The sequence below is a fragment of the Panthera uncia genome, chromosome D1 (assembly GCF_023721935.1).
Source record: "Panthera uncia isolate 11264 chromosome D1, Puncia_PCG_1.0, whole genome shotgun sequence".
Lineage (NCBI taxonomy): Eukaryota > Metazoa > Chordata > Mammalia > Carnivora > Felidae > Panthera > Panthera uncia.
The window spans coordinates 102,220,573-102,235,688 of NC_064808.1; the positions used below are offsets into that span (position 1 = coordinate 102,220,573).

Consider the following 15,116-nt stretch of genomic DNA (forward strand, 5'->3'; position numbering starts at 1 on the left):
CACGGTAGCCCCATTTTGCAGATGGACAACAGAGGCACACAGAGAAAGGCTCCCGAACCTTGATGTAGTCCCTGTTGCTTAATCTCAGTGCTGTTTCTGCATGCTCAGTATTTGAAATTCCCTTTCCTGAGCAGCTCAGTTCATCGCTTTCAGCACGTGTGTATCGGGCCTCACTCAGCTTCCTGAATACCTGTGGGATCAAGGTACTCCCTAATTCACTTTTGCTGTTGAAGTGTTTTTTTAAATGATTCTGGTCTGGGCAGCTAAAACTTAAAAAAAAAATTGGTTTCCCACATATATGCATAGAATTCCCTTCCTCTGCTTGGAATCGAACTGGATATACAAAATTAATTTTTTTTTCTGATAAAAATCACAATAAAATAGCTGGAGGCTCTGTTGTTTCAGCTACGGATTCTTGGTTGTCGCTCACATGACAGTCAGTAAAAGATCATGCTGAGTAGGCTAGCAGCAATAGTCCCGACGCCTGCCTTACACCTCACGTAAATGCATGCTCTGACAAAATCATTTATTAGGGACACATCTGGGAGCCAGGCAGTCTCACCCCACACCGTTGATGCATCCTGCATTCCCTCCCTCACTCTTACGTGAAGTCCCTTATTTGTTCCACACCGTTCCAGCTGGCAAGGAGATTGCCATGAGCAGTCACAAGACATTGGGGCCGTTGAAATTCAGGGCAAATGTTCTCATTTATTTTGAAAATTTAACGTGATAAATCACAAACAAATCAAAACTTTTGTTCAACCCAACTTGGCGCACTCCCTCTCTGGAGCTTTTGCTTACTGCTTCTTCCTTATTAGGACCAATATTTTCTGAGACTTATCTCCAATCTCAGAAACAAGCTAGAACACTGGACATGACAAATGTATTCCTAGAAAACCATATATCTGTGAGATTCCACAATACACAGTTCCATATATATATGTGATTATCTAGGGGAACTTCTTGATTTGAATGATAGGGTTTACTAGCAGGAGTATTCAGCCTGCTCTTTGGAAATTTGTTTTTTTGAAAATCTACTCCATATCAACCTGTTGGTGAGAAGAAGCTAAAACCGTGTGGGCCTCATGTGCAGAAGGCCTACAGTGTTGCGTCCTGGACAGAGGGCAGGAGTTCAAGTTCTGTGCCATAAACCAGCTGCGTAACTTTAAATAAGAGTTAAGTTCTCTGAGTTTCGATATACTACTTCTTAGGAAAAAAAAAATTGGGATAATAACACAGAGGGGTCACTGTGAGTATAAAATGAAAAATAAAAAAACAAAGAAGAAAGTAGTTTGTAAATCCACAATGCTAACCAATTGTTCAAAATTATGGGCTTTGACTTGAGGAAAGCTGAAAAGACTAGATCTTCTCCTGGCTCCAAATGATCCCCCTTCCCTGCTGCCATGACTTCCTGGTACGCCCACAACAGTAGTGCCTTGGAGTTAAGGTGAGTAAACCTGAGAATACCTTGCAGATGTGTGATGTATGTTTCTGGAAGTGGAGACCCATTAAGGCACAGCTTCCCTTCTACATTTGTCCCATCGTTTAATAATGAGGATGGTCATGTAACATGCTATTAAAATGGACTTCTTTCTGGCGTCAAAGGCCCAGGGCAAAAGGCCAAGTACCCCTGATTCCATAGTGGTTAGACCATCTATGCAAGACTTTTTTAAAAAAGTGGCACATAACTCATTTGGGTACCTTTGTCCATCATCCATTTAGAGGGATCAACTCAGAGGCCAATGCCATAGAAGATGTCCACGTGGAGATGCCAGAGAGATCTGTGTCCCACCCGCCCACCCCACCCCACCCCACCCCACCTCTGGGAGTGGAGAAGAAGAGTGATACTGCTTTTGTCTCGTCAAGCTAGAGAGGGTGCCCCGAGAGAACTCAAGCACCTTGCAATATGCCTGCCACATTTAGTGGAGCATGAGAACCAGCAGGAAGGCTGTGGCTGGATCAGAGTGAGGCTGTCACATTGAGAGGAACGCCTGAGCTGGGAGTCCTTCCTCTCCCAGTGGAGTGAAGATGAATGAACACCTCTCAGGGGCCAGGCTGGGTCCATGAGGGAGAGGACAGACCTTGGGCTCCTTTGAATCCCCACCAAGAGGACTGCTGAGGAGCCATATGACCCCAAGAGGGGGGCACTCTTGCTCAGGAAGGAGGAATTGCAATGTCTGACTGAGAAGAGTCAATGACTTTTGAGCTGTGAGCTTCCGCTTTCTTTTAAGGGCCGTTGTCACCCAAGGACCCCACTGGGACCATATCTGAGGAGGCTACAGAGTGCCCTGGGAGAGAAGTAGTTGGCAGGGCATCTGCCACCATGCTCGGTGTTATCTTCAGGACAGGTATGTGCAGGCAGGAGGCAGTATTCCTGACCCTTGTCTCTCTCCTCCTTCTTTCCTTCCTTCCAGCCTCCAACTCTGCAGGCCAGAGGCAACCTGGGAGGGAGGCAGAGACAGAGGAGAGCAAGGCATGGAAGAAGAGAAAAGTCAGATCTTCCCTGCTTCTTTGGCCATCTCCTGGCTGAAGCTAGAGAAAGGGGTAGGTTTGAAAATGGTAGGGGCGCCTAGGTAGCTCAGTTGATTAAGTGTCCAACTTCAGCTCAGGCCATGATCTCACGGTTCGTGAGTTTGAGCCCCGCATCAAACTCTGTGCTGACAGCTCAGAGCCTGGAGCCTGCCTCAGATTCTGTGTCTCCCTCTCTCTCTCTCTTCCTCTCCCCCACTCGTGCTCTGTCTCTCTCTGTCAAAAATAAGTGTTAACAAAAATAAACTCAAAACGGATAAAGGACCTGAATGTGAGACAGGAAACCATCAAAACCCTAGAGGAGAAAGCAGGACAAAACCTCTCTGACCTCAGCCACAGCAATTTCTTACTTGACACATCCCCAAAGGCAAGGGAATTAAAAGCAAAAATGGAACTATTGGGACCTCATGAAGATAAAAACCTTCTGCACCGCAAAGGAAACAATCAGCAAAACTAAAAGGCAACCGACGGAATGGGAAAAGGTATTTGCAAATGACATATCGGACAAAGGGCTAGTATCCAAAATCTACAAAGAGCTCACCAAACTCCACACCCAAAAAACAAATAATCCAGGGAAGAAATGGGCAGAAAACATGAATAGACACTTTTCTAAAGAAGACATCCAGATGGCCAACAGGGACATGAAAAGGTGCTCAACAGGCACATGAAAGTCGCTCCTCATCAGGAAAACAGAAATCAAAATGACACTCAGATACCACCTCATGTCAGTCAGAGTGGCTAAAATGAACAAATCGGAGACTATAGATGCTGGCAAGGATGTGGAGAAACGGGAACCCTCTTGCACTGTTGGTGGGAATGCAAACTGGTGCAGCCGCTCTGGAAAAGTGTGGAGGTTCCTCAAAAAATTAAAAATAGATCTACCCTATGACCCAGCAATAGAACTGCTAGGAATTTACCCAAGGGATATAGGAGTGCTGATGCATAGGGGCACTTGTGCCCCCAATGTTTATAGCAACACTTTCAACAATAGCCAAATTAGGGAAAGAGCCTAAATGTCCATTGACTGATGAATGGATAAAGAAAGTGTGGTTTATATACACAATGGAATACTACGTGGCAATGAGAAAGAATGCAATATGGCCTTTTGTAGCAACGTGGATGGAACTGGAGAGTGTGATGCTAAGTGAAATAAGTCAGGCAGAGAAAGACAGATACCATATGTTTTGACTCTTATGTGGATCCTGGAAAAGTTAACAGAAGACCATGGTGGAGGAGAAGGAAAAAAAAAGTTAGAGAGGGAGGGAGCCAAACCAGAAGAGACTCTTGAAAACTGAGAACAAACTGAGTGTTGATGGGGGGGGGGGGGGGGAGGGGAGGGGGGGTGATGGGCATTGAGGGGGGCACCTGTTGCGATGAGCATGGGTGTTGTATGGAAACCAATTTGACAATAAATTTCATATTAATAAAAAAATAAGTGTTTAAATAAATAAATAAATAAATAAATAAAATGGCTAAGAATGTGGAGTTACAGGATTATGACTAAGGAGCGGATATTCACATTGTTAAAGGGACTATTCTTTGGAATCAATGTGACTTAAAGACTTATTTCCCAAGAATGGTGAGGGCTGTGGTTTGTGGTATTTCTTTTAATTAAATGTTTTTGCTTGCAAACATTTTTCATGTTCCTTATTTAATTGCATTATCAAAGAACATGTTCTGAATGATATTAATTCTTCAGAAAAGTTTGATACTTCCTTGGGAGGCTTCATTTCTGAGTCTGTGTTCCCTTGGAACAACCTGTATGAGCAACTTTGGATGCTTAAATTTGACTTACTTTATTCATACCTGTTCCTACTCAAGAGTAGATATTTTAAAATCCGAGAGCCAGCATTCCAGAGACTAATATTCTTTGAACAGAAAAAACAAATACTAATGCCTGGCCATTTTTTTGTAATTGATTCGTGTCTTTTTGAAAAATAGAAACATATTCTTTATTTGTAAGTACAGGGATATATATAGATATATCAATATCTCCACCCTTGTGATTTAATCTGTTAACTATATATATATTCTCACAACTTTCTTATCTGTTTGCTCTTTCTAGAAGAGTGTATTAAAATCTTTCACTATGCTTATAGATTTATGAATTTCTCCTTGTAATTAGATCAACTTTTATGTTAGGTATTTTAAGGTTAAGTTGATAGGTGCATAAACATATAATGCTTGTTATAACTTTTGGTAGAATATCATTGATTTTTATATAGTATCCTTCTTTATTTAGATTAAGATATATTTCATTAATTAAAGTTGTTAATTTTTTTAATTCTACAGAATCATACTTTAAATTCTTTAAATTCTATTCTATTCTAGTATTTAATATCACTGCACCAGATCTTTTCAGTTAGTTGTGCCTTTTTCCCATTTGCCTTTTCAGTCTTTCTGTGTAAAATTTTCTTCAGTTGATTATTAGTAAGTAAGTAGCAAAGAACTTTATCTTGATTTGTATCTAATATAAAGACCTCTGTCTTACAGCAGACTTCAGAACAAGAAAAATCATCAGGGATAAAGAGAATCACTACATCATGACAAAAGGGTAAATCTCCAAGAACCACAAGCAATCCTTGATGTATATGTACCTACCAACAGAAAGTCAAAATATGTGAGGTAAAAACTAATAAACCTACAAGAAATAGACAAGTATACAGTTAAGATGCCAAACTACTCTATCAGTAGTTGACAGATACAACAGTCAGAAAGTCAGTAAGGATACAGTAGAAAGGAACAGCAGTATGAATCAACTTAATCTAACTAACATTTAGAGATTACGTCATTCAACAGCAGAATGCAAATCCTTAAATTCACATGAAATATTCGCAACCTAGACCAAATTCTGAGCTATAAAAACACACCTTGACAAATTTAAAAGAATAGAATAAGAGAAGGATAGCTGGCAAAATCCCCGATATGAACATTAAACAACATACAGTTAAATAATACATGGGTCAAAGGAAGATATTTCAGAAAAATTAGAAAATATTTTCAATTCAATTCAATGAAAATAGAACATCAAAATTTGTAGGAGGCAGCAAAAGCAGTACTTAGAGGGAAGTTTCTAGCACTGAATGCATATGTTAGAAAAGAAGAAAGTTCTAAAATCAATAACCTAAGATCCCATTTTAGGAAATTAGAGAAAGTGTACATTAAATACAATGTAGGACAAAAAAAGAAGAAAGAAAGAATGAAGGAAAGAAAAAGACATAATAAAAATCAGAGCAGAAACCAACTGAATAGAGAACAGAAAAACAATAAAATCAATGAAACCAAAGTCTACCTCTTTGAAAAGATCAATGAAACCGATAAGCTTCTAGCCAGGCTAGAAATGGAAGAGGAGACCTCACTCTTCATCCCATGGACATTAAAAGGATAATAATGGAATATAAGGAATAATTCCTGGCTCAAAAATTTGATAACTTAGATGAAATGGACCAATTATTTGATAGAATCTCTGTTTCCTAACTGGTGAGTTTATTCACTTATAGTATTGTGGCTATTTATATATTTGAATTGTTTCTGCACTCTTTGTGCTTCCTGTTTATCCAAAATATTCCTTGTTTTTTTTTTCTTTCCTATCTCTTATTGACTTAATCTAGTTTTTCTTAATACCCTTCTCCATCCCACTCCCCCCACCAAATTTGGAGGCTGTACAATCTGTTTCTAGAGTTTAAATGGTTTACCCTCAGAAAGACTATCAGAGTCTGCTAATTTTCCTTTATTGTCCATCCCCCGCTTCTGTTTAGTAACAGAAAGGCTGACTTTAGTTGGATTTTAGTTGAGACATGGCTGCCTAGAATGAAGAGCGCACCTCCCAACTTCCCCTGCAGCCACACGCGGTTACAAGTGACCAGGGGATCTAGCATCCTGGAGGTCACAATGACATTAACAATCGCAGGTCAGATGGAGTCATGGAGGTGAAAGCATGATCTGCATGAGGTCCAGAGAAAGTGAGAGATGAACAATGAGAGCAAACCTTGGAGACAACTCTTTCCAGGGAGCTGTTTTGCTTTTTTAACGTATTGAGGTAAAATTCACACAACCTAAAGTTCACCCGTTTAGGGTGAACATTCCCGTGGCAACTTGGTAATTCACAATACTGTGCAAACCCTTCCAGCTGGTTCTAAAATGTTTCCATCCCCTCAGAATACAACCATGGACCCATTAAACCGCTTCTCTGCATCTCCCACTCTCTCCCTCCCTGTGGCAACCACAAATCTGCCTGTCTCTACGGATTTACCTCTTCCAGATATTTCATATAAATGTGGTCGAGGAGTTCGCTTACTTTCTGCAAAGGGAACACAGAAATGAGGCAATAGCACAGGGAGATGGAGGCGCCACATAACTAAAAGCCGAGCCTCTGCCCTTTCCATTCTCTGGTTGAGAGCTGAAGTCTCTGCACTTCTCAGAATGGTTGCAGGAATCTCTCCCCACTGACCACTTCGAATGTCGCCTCTATGGCATTCTGTTTACAGTTCCAGGCCTCTCCTAGGGGCTGCTTCCAAGGGGGGGCGGGGCAGAAGTAAGGGAAGGGCCCTCTATTCTCTCTGGATCCCACCAGTTCTCCTCTAGGATGTTAAAATGACACCTACAAGGCCTTTAAAGATTCTTTTAACTGCTCTGTATCTATAGATGGGGACCTACCAGTTGAGAGATGAAGGCTCCTAAGCCTAGGCCCACTCCTCTTGTTAAGGACACAGTAAGAGAGCAATCAAGGTGGGCTCACGGGGGATAATGGGAATCCACAGCCAGAGCAACTGAGATCTTCTAAGGCCATGCATGGTTTACCTTCTCCATTGATGAGCAATGCTCCCAAATTAATTACAGTCACTGCGTATGGGTACATTTCTTAGCTAGTGCTATACCAATTGCTCTCTGTGCTTCGTCTCATATATCCTCACAACCCTGTTGTTGTGTTGTTATTACTTAGGTGCTGTTATTACTAGCACTCCAATTTTATAGATGAGGAAACTGAGGCTCAGAGCGGGTAAGTGATAGGTGGGATGCATGTTAGCATGACTTTAAAGCCTGGGTTAGCCAATGCACTGTGCTGCCTCACTTCTGGCTGAACCCTAAAGGCATCTCCAAGATGATGGCAGGGCAGTGGTCTCAGGAGAGCTTGGCAAGAGAGCCCTGCACATCCCCTTGGAGGGGGCCACTCATATTTTGTATTCTATCCAAAGCAACTTGAGTGACTCAATATTTCCTTGCATTTTATGCATGTTGCTTTGCAGCTAGAATTGGTTGGCTGTTCTCCTTGGCACTGAGCCAGGGATTTTTCATTTTTCTCATGTTTGCTTTCAGCCACTTGAAGGTTGCATTCTGTCCTTATTTGCTCCCAAGATCTGGTTAGGCTGCTGTGGCCCATCCATAGCTGTTGACTTACTATTTCTTTACTTGACATTTCATCAGCCTCCTTTCTCACTTCCCACCCTTGGGATACATGTTCAAGTGCAGCTTTTCACACCCCCATTCACACTTGCTCTCTCTCCCCCCTCCTTCTGAAGGCTCCCAGCTCAGATGTCAGTTGTGGGCCCAGGAGACCGTCTCTGGCCTGGGCCCCTGGGCCTGAGGCTGTGCTCTGCCAGGGGTGCATCTGGCCACAAGGTTGTGTCTTCCTGAAGGTCATTTTTAAGGAGGCTGGGGATATAGTGGCACAACTTCCCTCTTCTGGGCACGTGGGACAAACTCAGAAATTTCAAACAGGGTTCAGTTTGTGGCATTCATAGTGAAGAAGGTACTGTCCTGTTTTGGTAAATGTAAAGGTAGGGATGGGGCACCTGGGTGGCTCAGTCAGTTAAGTGTCTGGCTCTTGGTTTCAGCTCAGGTCATGATCTCATGGTCATGAGTTCAAGCCCCACATCGGGCTCCGTGCTAACAGTGTGCAGCCTGCTTGGGATTCTCTCTCTCCCTCTCTCTCTCTGCCCTGCCCTCCTCTTGTGTGCATGCTTGCACACTCTCTCTCCCTCTCTCTCTCAAATAAATAAACTTAAAAACATATAAATAGGGACAAAACAGATGGTAGCCGGTAGACTCTCAACCACAAAGAGATGTGTTACAAAAAACAGGGGGAGAGCACTAGGAGGTGATTTAAAACGTGTTTCTTTAACATACTATGGTTCAATGAGATATTACCATTAGAGGAACCTGCGAGAAGGGTATATGTAAATTCTCTGTACTATTTCTGCAACATTTTTTTGAGTAAAACTATTTCAATTTAGATGATGATAATAATAAAACAACAACAACAATAATAATATTTTTGGAACTTATATCTACATTTGTGCCTCAATTCCTATATTTATCTATACTGCTTTTACTATAGATCTTACTACTTATTTACAATTGGGAATTGGGAAGAGTCAACCTGTTATCCCACTCAACACTCTGTGGCTTTGAATTGTTCATGTCACACTCTCTATTTAAAAAAAAACACACTTTAAACAGCATTTTGAGATATAATTCACATGCCATACAATTCACCCATTTTAAGGCACTAATTCAGTGACTTGTCGCATATTCATAGGATTGTACAACCATCACCCTCAAAGAAATCCCACACCAATTAGCAGTCACTCCTTCTTCCTATTCTAAATATTTCATATAACTGGAGTCATAAAATATGTGATCTTTTGTGAGTGGCTACTTTCACTTAGCATTCTGTTTTCAAGGTTCATTCTTGTTGTAGTCTGGGTTAGTATTTTATCCCTTTTTATTACTCAATAATATTTCATTATGAAGATGTAACTCATTTTAATTTTTTTTAATGTTTATTTATTTTTGAGAGAGAGACAGAGTGTGAGCAGGGAAGGGACAGAGAGAGGGAGACCCAGAATCCAAAGCAGGCTCCAGGCTCGGAGCTGTCAGCACAGAATCCGATGTGGGGCATGAACCCACGAACCGTGACATCATGACCTGAGCTGAAGTTGGATGCCCAACCGAATGAGCCACCCAGGCGCCCCTGTATCTCATTTTATGTATCCATTGGTTGGTCAGTAGACATTTGGGTAACTTCTATTTTGTGACTATTATGAAAAATACTTCTATGAATATTCACACACAGGTTCTTGTGTGACATACGTTTTCATTTCTCTTAGGTGAAACATCTAGGAGTGGAATTGCTGGTCATATGGTAACTCTATGTGTAACATTTTGAAGAACAACAAACTGTTTTGAAAAGAGACTGCACCAGTTAACATTTCTACCAGCAGTGTGTAAGAGTATCAGTTTCTCCTCATCTCCACTGATACTTGTCACTGTCTTTTCCATTGTCGCCATCCTATTGGGTATGAAGTGGTATCTTACTACAGTTTTTATTTGACTTTCCCTGATGACTAATGACATGGAACATCTTGTGCTTATTGGCCATTTTGAATACTTTTATTGAAGTAATGCCTATTCTGATCCTTTGCCCGCTTTCCAACTACGTTATCTACCTTTCTATCACTGGGTTATAAGAGTTCTTTATGTATTCTGAATATAAGTCCCTTATCAGATATATCATTTATAATTTTTTCTTCCATTCTGTGGGTTTTCTTTTCAGTCTCTTGAAGCCTCAAAATTTTCATGGGTATATGCCAAAATATGCTGACTGAAACTCAGCCCCAAGATTTGTTGCAGGTATTATGGGTAGAAGCTGAAACATTTTACTTGAAAACTGCTAGAGGTTGGTTGTCGTGCTGAAGGCTAGAGTCAATACTTCTTGGGGAAGCCTTTTCCTCTGCTCAGGCAGGGTGGACTAAATACACCTTTAGCAGCACAAATATAAACCTAGTCCTGACTCATTGCACTGACGTGACAGTTTCCTTAATGCTGAGGCTTTAAACAGAAAAGCTGGGTTCTTTTAGTTAATGTAAACCGCTCTGTATGTTTTAGGCAGAGCAACGTCTTTGCAGACTTCCTTTTGTTTATTTGGTGGTGGGGTGGGTGGGGAAAAATGTTTCTTGGCGCTGTCTACTCTATGCCTGTGCCTTGGCTCTTTCTGACGGAGATGGATGGTGTTTGTGTCTTTATCCTAGAGTTGTACGTGAGAAATGAGCACAGAGAAAGGAAGCCATATGAGCTGTTTTCACAAGAGGCCTTCTGCTACTCGGGGCTCACCTAGTGCGGCCTTGGGGGGTCGGGTGCCAAAGGGCAGCACCAAATCGGACAGAGGGTGAGTGTCCCCTCTCTGCAGTCTGGGGGGTGAGGGCAGTGAGGGCGCTGCTGAGACATCCCTGGAACAGACTCTAGTGTTTCTGCAAAGGCACCTTCAGTGTTAGCTTCAGGGGGGGGTCTCCCAGAGCTCACAGATCAGCAGCCTAGAAGGAGACAGCAAGAGGGCCCAGGAAAGGGCAGAGCAGAGAGCACATACTGACTGAAGACACAAAGTTGTGATGTGTCTCGGGAACAGCCGGGGTTCGCTTGGAAGGGGAGGAGCTGAAAGTTGAACAGTCAAGCTGGACCATTGTCACTTGTGCCTTCTAGGCTCAGGTGACTGCGGTGAAATCCATAGTTCACCTTTACAACAGGCGGGTTGGGTCAGATGTCACACAATGGCAGCCTGGGGGCCAAATATGGTCACTCTGTGGACATATTTGGTTGGATCAATACAACTTTTAATTAGATTTGAAATTTTTTTAATGTTTATTTATTTTTGAGAGAGAGAGAGAGATGCGAGCATGAGCAAGGGAGGGGCAGAGAGAGTGAGACACAGAATCTGAAACAGGCTCAAGGCTCCAAGCCGTCAGCACAGAGCCCGACACGGGGCTCGAACCCACGAGCCATGAGATCATGACCTGGGCAGAAGTCAGAGGCTTAACTGACTGAGCCACCCAAGTGCTCCTAGATTTGACTTTAAATGGCAGTGAGGAAGCCTCATTCTCTCTTCAGTTTGCCACGGACCTTACCACTTCTATTACTCATACTGGCCCGATTCACATATTCATGTGACCCATCTAGCCTCAAATATCTGTGGATATTTGAGTTATGGAGCTCTTGACTAGAGTCTCTCAAATGACCTATATCTGAAATTCTGTGATTCAAAGTGATCTTAGCAAGACGGCTTTGAATATCCCAGCCCACAAACTCCTATAGTCACCTATACAGGGTGGAGATACCATTTAGAAGTCTTTGGAAGACCGCTACGCTGAATAATGATCAACCTACTCTCTAATATCCAAACCTGCTCCTAGGACAGGTTCCAGAACCAGTTTTTAATTCTCACCATAGATTTGAATCCATGTCAGTTTGTTCCTCCTTCAGAAGCTTCTCTTTACCAGCCTCATGTCTAACAAATGTGTCCTTGGTGATTGACTGTATTTCAAACACCATGAGCAGATGGCAAAGGCATTTTTTGGGTTAAAGATGCTTTCCAAGTCTCTTGGAATTTCACCACACAGGAGCTATCTATTCTGTGTATCCTAAGACCAGCCCTGAGAGCTAAGGAGACATGATTGAAAGAGAAACTTATTTTTCTGGAGATGTTATTTCTGCCCTTCTAAAGAACATACTATCAAATTACAGGTGAGTGGTGTTCTATACATTTTGAAATCATCTCATGGAATCATCTCATATGATTATACCTCCTATGAGATCATAGGACAGACAATATTGTTCTTATTTTGCACAGGACAGAGGTGAAGCATGGAGAAATTAAGAGCCTGTTCAAAGACACAATTTAAGGGACTGAAACATAAAACTTCATGAGTTCTCACTCATAATACATTCAAATGAAAAAAAAATTTTAAGTTTATTTATTTTTGACAGAGAGAGAGAGAGAGAGAGAGCGTGAGCATGAGTGGGGGAGGGGCAGAGAGAGAGAGACACAGAATCTGAAGCAGGCTCCAGGCTCTGACCTGTCAGCACAGAGCCCAATGAGGGGCTCGAACTCATGGACCGCAAGATCATGACCTGAGCCGAAGTTGGATGCTCAACTGACTGAGCCACCCAGGTCCCCCTCAAATGAATTTTTTTAGGAAAACTGAATTTACCCCAAACTATTCCTTGTAAGTGATATTTATATAAGACTCCTAATTCCTAGTTTTATGCTTTCCCTCCCTTCTTATTTGTCCTCGGGATTTGGAGGTCTGAAAACGGGGGCAGGAATTGTGATAGAGAGAAACAGGACTGAATATACCCAAGCTCACTTCAGTGTGTAATTTTATGACAAATTGCTGAAGGGATGTTCTCGGATGAAAGGTTAAGTGTGGTGGTGTTGAGAACCACTGGCATATAAAAAGCGTAATAAAATCAGTGTAGCGTGGAAAGAGAAGACAGCCTACCATGAACTTGATCTAATAGAATCAAATCAAATAATATCCAAGCCGGATATAAGAACTGCAATCTCTGATCAAGATATTGCTGTGCAGATAAAACCTGGCCCAAGGGGTTGACCATGGTTTGCATTAGCAAATACATGCCCAGGGAAAAAAGAGATTTAAGGAGGTGCATCGGCCGAAAGCGTGTGAAGTTCAAAGCCAAGAGTAAGAAAACAATTAGAAACAGACATCTCTGGTGGATGGTTTCCATAAAAGTATAAGAGCTCTTCGAAAGAAAGACATACAGCTTATGAGAGAATGTTTAGGGGAAATTCACTTTTCCTGGGAAAAGAGAATGCAGTATTTGAATGAGTCTGGTAGGTGAGCACTGTGGAAGAATTACAGAATGCTTAAAGATTTGTACATCACACGGGGGGTTTGTCCCTTCGGCAAATGTCTGCCTGGGAGCACAGGCCTGAAGAAGCCGGTCTGCAGGCTTGAGCTTGGTGCTGTTGTGAAGGTCCCTTATTAATTTTAGATAATCCCCTGTGTAGTAGCAAGAACTTTGATTCTGGGGAAATGTTGACTGTTTACAATCACAGGAGAGTGAATTCTAAGAAATTGTGCAACACTAAATTGTCAGTCATAGACAATTACTAAGAGCTGTAATTGAGGGATAAAGCTGTCATTCAGAAGAAACAAATGGCTGGGAGAATAAACAGGACTCTCATTAGTGAGTCTTCTAATGTATTTTCTTCTGCAGCAGCCCACCAGTTGAGAATCACCGTGTTCAGTCTTCTGCATGTGAAAGGTGTTGTCAGAGCATTTCTTCTTCTGGATCAGAGTTCTGATCATTGGGCACGCATTCATACCTAGGTTTTCTCCTGCAATTTTTAGTGGGCTTTTTGTGTTCTCTCTAGGCATGCTGGGAGGACTAAAGAGGGATGAACCCACTGAAGGTCGTCCACATGAGAGGTGGAACCCACTCTAAGGAAGGGAGGACTGCGCAGCAAGGGTGTAGATAAGGGACATGCTGGTAAGTGCAGAAGGGGAAGGGCAATTCTAAATTAAAGCACTTATCAATCAATTGCCCAATGATCCACTAACTATGCATTCATATCTGAGCATTAGGTTTAGGGGACTGTAATCACAAATAAATAAAAACTAAAAGGATTGGCTTTCTAGGATCTCCATGAGCTACAGGGAGCCCAAGGGGTCAGCAGAACTGTGCCAGCAGAACTAGGATATGGCACCCTTGTTGGTGTGAGTTGGGGAGTGTTGGAGAGTGGATGGTTAGTGGATGTGGTGGGGACATTGATGAGAATCAGCTCTCTCTGCTGGCGTCAGCAGCAGCATCCTCCATGGTCAAGGATGGAGAGCCAAGGCCTTTGGTACATAGGCCAGCTCTACATGATTGGTGGCCATGGCAGAGGCCCTGACTGGGCTGGCAGAAGCCATTAGCACAGATGTTCCTGTCTCACTGGCAGCAACAGAAATCATTATTACTGTGGCCCAGAGCAGGAGACAAAAGTGAGGAGGGTCAGGGGCAGGTGTGTGCCAGCCAAAGCACCAGCTGTGCCTTCCCAGAGCTACCTGGGAAGAATTTCAAGTGTCTCCGCTTTCTTAAAGATTGTGTGTGAGCACATCCTAAGAAATTCTGTTGTGTTGCTGCAATCTCTTTGTCACCAGCAGTGTGTGGGCTGGGGAAACACAGAGGATACAACAGAGAGAAGGAAAGCCAGTGTCTTGTGAGTTACATGTGTGATTTTAGGGGCAGAAATGATGAATGGGTGATACACCTTGGCTGGATCCTGCCACTAAAATGGTTTGGCTTTGCTTGGAGGTATTTATTTTCCAATCAGTTGGCAAGGGGAAGGGCCAGAGGGAGAGTGAATCCTCTCTCTTGGATTCAGGTGGTGAGTAATTCCTCCCTTCTTGACCACGGGGAGGAGGCTCTGAAGCAAAAAACAAAACAAAACAAAACAAAAAAAAACAACAAAAAAGGAGTCTACAAGATGTGGGATAGGCAGTAATGCCAAACTTTGGTAGTGCAAAAGGAAAGAGTTGGTGTTGAATGGAACAAGAAAACCAAATCACTTAGGAGCATATTTGTTTTAGGTTCATAGAGATGGTGGAAAGGAGAAGGAAGGACATTTGGATTTAGGAGTAAGTGGTCATGATTAGAGGCAGGTCAGGTGGAGAAGCAAGGAAAGGTTCGGGCAGTAAATAAAATAGCACAGGTATTATATATTCTTTGGTAAGAAAAGCTGGCTCCAATTGCCCAAATAAGAAATAATTGAAGCGTAAATGGAACTATCACAAGATATAGGAGGGGCC

The 15,116-nt window shown here is 42.4% G+C and overlaps 1 long non-coding RNA gene across 1 annotated transcript in view; it reads left to right on the forward strand.

Annotated features, from left to right (window-relative positions):
• Positions 1–15,116, forward strand: part of LOC125910102 (uncharacterized) — a 238,765-nt gene that overhangs the window by 67,427 nt on the left and 156,222 nt on the right. The window lies entirely within an intron of this gene.